The 5,706-nt window shown below is 43.8% G+C and overlaps 1 protein-coding gene across 3 annotated transcripts in view; it reads right to left on the bottom strand.

Moving 5' to 3' along the window:
* The window catches only part of OSBPL1A (oxysterol binding protein like 1A), a 222,336-nt gene extending 217,352 nt beyond the window's left edge, over positions 1-4,984 (bottom strand). Inside the window, exon 1 of one of the 3 annotated variants that reach the window (XM_019656152.1) lies at positions 4,819-4,984. The gene's annotated coding sequence lies outside the window, so the exon portion shown is untranslated. Of the gene's footprint in view, positions 1-3,536; positions 3,616-4,818 lie in introns of those variants that run through there. The other 2 variants (XM_019656153.1, XM_019656154.1) reach the window with 2 other exon arrangements.
* Between the last annotated feature and the right edge of the window lie 722 nt (positions 4,985-5,706).

The following is a 5,706-nucleotide window of genomic DNA, read 5'->3' as shown; positions in this document are numbered from 1 at the left end:
CATTGCCTTTGTCTCCTAATGTTATCTGGGCTCCTGCTTGAATTAATTATTCCCGAATAGCTATTCTTATCTCAAATAAATGCTTGTTTGCGTCTCACTTTGAAAGGCCCTCTTATTTTTAGGCTAACTGTATTTTTACAGGAGTCTTCTTGGTATGTATGTCAATAACCATTAGGAAAATATATCTCTGGCATCTTTATTGAAACCTAGTACAGATATTGTAGAACACTGCTGTCAATGGAACTTTCCACAATGACGGAAATGTTCTGTGACTATTTTGTTCAATATAGTAGTCACTAGCCACATATGCCTACTGAGCTCTTGAAATTTGGCTAATGCAACTAAATTTTTAATTTGAATTTTTAATTGTATTTAATTATTAATGTTAATTTTAATAGCCACATGTGGATAGCAGCTACCATATTGGACATTGCTGTTCTAGAACAACAAATCAATTCTTATATTGTCCCCAATCATGTCATACCCTATTTTAAGAAATGTTTGGCAGACAGAATCTCTGGAAACAATAAATATTTTCTCCAAACTCTTCTCTGAGCTTATGAGCAGGTAGATATTTTAGCATTGCCGATGGAGCATGTCAACGTAACTATGTCATCCCTGTCTACAGTGCATGTAAGTAGAAATAGAAATGGGAACTCCAGATGGATGGAAAGGGATTTGGGAGTAACAAACCCTTTACCCTACCATTCCCATGCCTGACTGACCCAGTTGAAAAATTAACCATGGTCTAATTAACTTTAGACCACAATGCGACTCATCAGAATTGCCCATTGCCTGGTTCAGACTGGATCCACCTAGGATTCTTTTGTTTGCTTTTTTCAGGAACCTTAGGAATCCACAGCTCTCTCTCTACCACTAGTGCACTCCCCATCTCCCACCAATTCCCTCCAGAACGTAGTACCTGATGTTTGTGTCCCTGTAGTTTTGTCTAAGTCTGAAACACCCCAGAATGTACTTCGTGCTTTGCATGTTTTAAAAACACTCCCCTGGTGCCACTGTGACTTTGAAGTGCTGTGGGAGCACACTAAAGGCTTGTTAAATCTTATTAAAAGGAAGATTTTATGGACTGAGACTTTGGGGAGGGCTTTGGTAATTACTGCCTGGAATGCTAAAAAGTAGGTCAGATGTCATCAGGCAAATCCAGATAAATTGTTGAGCTGGGGAAATTAACCATCCCCTACACCTACATATTAACCCTTTGTAGTTATAACTCCAGACCATCAAGGCTATGAGATCATTGGGACTTTTTGTCTCTTAAAAGCTGTCTTAAAATTTTTTTTTGTCATTTGTGCCATTACACTAAGTTTATTTAGTAACTGAAATAAGTGAGTTGGTATATTTTCAAATATTATTTTTATGTAGACCTAATTCTGTGCCTGTTCCTCTTTTCCTCAGTGTGGCACACAGCTGTCTAAGCACCAATGATTGATTTTTCTGGGTCCCCACTCAAAAAGTTTAGAAAAGCCCCCTATATCTGTATGTTGCAAGCAACAAGCAATGACACTAGTTAACTTAATTAAGCAAATAGGGAATGTAGCGCTGAGCAACAGCAGTTCGAGTCCAGCCCGAGCTGAGCAGCCGCTGAGCTGCCAACAGGTGGCAGGATGGCTCAGCTAAAAACAAACAAACAAAAAAAATAGGGAATGTATTGGAAAGGATCAAAGAAACAGCTGAAAATCTGGCCTGGTGAGGGGGTTGCAAAGATCTGAGTAGGAGAGCTAGTCTACAGGTTTTCCAGGGTGCCACCTGTGGGAAAGAATAAGTTTCAGTTATTTTTGTTTTCCTATCCTTTTGTCATTCTTCAGAAGAGACAAAAGAGGAGGGAGGTGGAGGTGGAGGGGGAGAGAGAGAGAGAGAGAGAGAGAGAGAGAGAGAGAGAGAGAGACTGAGAGGACTTTTTGGCTTATAGGGCAGGGCAGCTTGACTGATAATCCTACAAGACTACCTTCCATAGGCAAGGTAGCTTGCCACCAACACACACACACACACACACACACACACACACACACACACACACACTAGTGCAGTGCTATTATATTACCGGAGAAAAGGGCAATGGAAAACGGGCAGCCACAATCACAAAAATCACTACAGCCTCTTTTTTGTTTTTCAATCAAGCCCTTCTCTTTCCTAGCTTTTCCCATAAGGCACGAGCAGCTTGGGCAATATATTTAGCCCTATGCATCATGAATACACCCTGTTTTTTCATCCAAAAAGACCAGGCCAAGCACTGTGCCTGACAATTGCACTACCCATTGTTGGAAGCCTCAGAAAGTTTGCCCTGCTCATAGCCCCCTTTTCAGAGCTTTCTCATGCAGCCTATTGTTCCTGGCTCAGCAGAAGGTGTAGGGTCAGAACCTAACTATGGGGTTATCGGAAAAGTCATGATGCATGTTTGCAACAGATGGCACTAGTTCATTTTTGGAAGTACTAGAGTCATTTGCATCTATGTTATTGCTATGTAATTTGACAGCTGACAGCTCTTGTTTCATTCTAAAATAAAAATTGAGCAATTTGGTTGAGATTTGGAGATTTTACAGCAAGTTGAAGATGGAAGACCAAACTGTATTTTTGCCATATTTTACTCTTTTACTTCCATAAAGGGAAGAACGCACGTCAAGCTTGTGAAAAGTTCCATAAAGTTTATGGTGACAATGCTCTACAAGAATATCAGTGCCAACGATGGTTCACGAAATTCCATGCTGGTGATTTTTATCTCAACAACACTCCTCGGTCAGGGAGGCCCACCAAGGTTGATGATGATAAACTAAAGGCATCAATCGAGTCAAACCCACGTTACACAACACGAGCGATTGCAGAAACATTGAACATCCTTCATTCAAGCATTCACCATCACCTGAAGAAGCTGGGATACGTAAGCAAGCTCGATATTTGGGTTCTGCATGAACTCAAAGAAGTTCATTTGACGGCATGTATAAACATCTGCAATATTCTCATTAAACGTGAGGAAAATGATCCTTTTTTGAAGCGACTGATAACTGGTGATGAGCAGTGGATTGTTTACAACAATGTGGTGTGCAAACAGTCTTGGTCCCAACGTGATGATTCGCTTCAAACGACATCGAAAGCAGACATTCATCAGAGGAAGGTTATGCTCTCATTGTGGTGGGATTTTAAAGGTGTCGTGTTTTTCGAGCTCCTACCAGGGAACCAAACAATCAATTTGAATGTGTGCTGTCGGCAACTGGATAGTTTGAATGAATCCATCATCCAGAAACGTCCAGAGCTTGTTCATTGTAAAGAAGTTGTGTTCCATCACGACAATGTGAGACCACACACAAGTTTGATCACCTGTCAAAAATTATTGGAGCTTGGGGCCGGCCGAGTGGCTCAGTTGGTTAAGAGCTCGCTCAAGAGTTTGAGCTCTGAGCAACAGNACCCACCACAAATTTCTGCCAGTGAACAATGAGACATTTAGCAAGTGTCATCTGATAAACAGACCTTGGTAAAACCCTACACTGAGATAAACAACTGCTTCAGATAAATCTACTTAACTTGCAGCAGTTGAGTCCTCTATTTTGAGTATCAGTTGCTCAATGCTGAGAGAAGAGTTGCTCTACCTGGGAGAAAGAAAGTTATAGTTAACTTTTAAAAAGGAATGTTACTGATGGTTTTATCTCATTTCCCCCCACAGAGAGTAGGCAGAGTCCCTCTTTAGAGCTAGAAGATGAAAAGAGGGTAGATTTTGTAACTATTCTGTAATTAAGACAGAGATCTTTAAATTTTCGGTTGGGGGATTCAGAAATTGTACCTACCACACTGGCTACAAAACATTCTATCAGGGTTAGAACGGAAACACTGCTAGACCTCAAAACAAACCAACAAAGTATTAATATTTTCCAAACGCTGGCTAAAAAGCTGAGGGTGTTCTGAACTCTATATCCAGAATGCATTAACTACAATGCTAAAGCTAAAGTTTTCAGGGAAACACATCGCTGATTTAATTATATGACCAATTATCCGCAAAAGCCTAACACCCAAATTTGCAACATTCAAGTACCTTGCTTAACTTAATATCACAATGCCAACAGTTCAACTTCACAATATAGTCTGCATAAAGTGACGATTTTGACAACTGAAAGCTAATAACAAAATCAGAACAATCTTTTTCAACGCCTCCTACCAATCAGTAGGGCCACCGGGTAAACGAAGCTTTGTTTCTACTGTGCAGCTGCAGTCTTTCATATTGTTTCTGAAACTCTTTGAGTTTTTCTTGCTCGTCGAATTATCCACGCTGTACACTGTGAGAATGGTCACATGAACAACTCGTGACTTCCACTGTGAATCAATCCTCCTCAACATTAGTAGGAAGCTAAGTTACGATGTAAACATCAAAAAAACCGAGAAAGCACGCAGCTGGTGACTTGGTAGGGAATGCATGTGGCATCAGCATGAAGTCGTAGCACCAAGAGTGGAAGTGCAACAAATGCCAACAGCATGCTACTTTTAACAACTAACTTCCTTGCAGCTCTGGAATAGCCAGAGGCTGGCAGGAAGCCGAACTCAGGCTCGGACAGGAGCCCAGCATCGCCACGCCACGGCTCTCTGACCGTCCTCACTAACACGCGGGAAATGAGCACACACCCCCTACCAGGTGCGGCCAGGCCTCCCCCGCGCACCACACAGGGTGGAACCCACTCGCACGGGAACCGGCTTGGAGAGGGACCTAGGCGGTCAACCGGGCAGGCACCCAGAGCTCCAGGACGTAGGCCGCGACCCCAGGCTTCCCGTCTGCTCCGCCGTCAATGAAGCAGCCGTCACCAGGCTCGCACTCACCGAGGACGCGCGGCCCCGCGCAAGGACGGCGTCCGGGATCCCAGCGCCGGGAGTCGGACGGAGCGCAAGGAAGCGGGATACGGTTCCACAAGACGGTGGCACCGCCTCCCAGCGCCGCCGGCTCCACGAACGCGAGTGCGCGCGCCCGTGTTATTTGTGCCCGGCCCGTGCAGCATGTGACCGGTGCGCGGGCTTTGCTGCGCGCGCTCGGCCACCGGCCCCGCCCCCGCCCGCTCCAGTCCCGCCTCGACCACCGAGGCCGGTTCCAGGCTTTCCCAACGCCTGCGGGGAGGGGGCAAAGGCTCTGCGCTCCTCCCATCACACCCGGAAAGAAGGGGTGGACACTACCCCAAGGACTTTGAGGAACCGTGGCGAGGTGAGGTCATCCCCCCAAGCCGAAGTAAATATGAATACTGGGTTAATGCTCTGGAAATTTGTTATTAAGCAAATACATCACCCAGCTGCCCACAGTTTTTCTTTTCTGCTCTGGTTGTGACTTTGCCCATGGGAATTTAATTGGCAGTGTAAATTAGCTACACCCGTTTTTCTTTTCACATGGCAAAGGATGGGCTTAAAATGCCATACAGGTGTAACCGTTCTGAGATAGATATGAGTGAGGGATGCTTAAAGAGATAAGGATTTACAAAATTTCCTCCACTTCCTCCCCCCATCAAATGACCTTTCATAAAGAGTCCACCTCTTCAGACTTAATGCACAACAGGTCTAACCAAAGGGGTTAACGTATCGTCTGTAATGTGCAGGTTTAAACTCGAATATGATTACAACTATTTTTTTAATTATGTATAACTAAGAGACAAAGGAAAGTTATGTGCGCGCAAAATTTTTTCAACTTTCCTGTATTTTCCAGTGTATTTAATAAACACATTC

Source organism: Hipposideros armiger, unplaced genomic scaffold (assembly GCF_001890085.2).
Source record: "Hipposideros armiger isolate ML-2016 unplaced genomic scaffold, ASM189008v1 scaffold_255, whole genome shotgun sequence".
NCBI classification, from domain to species: domain Eukaryota; kingdom Metazoa; phylum Chordata; class Mammalia; order Chiroptera; family Hipposideridae; genus Hipposideros; species Hipposideros armiger.
This window is presented reverse-complemented; position numbering and strand designations above follow the sequence as displayed.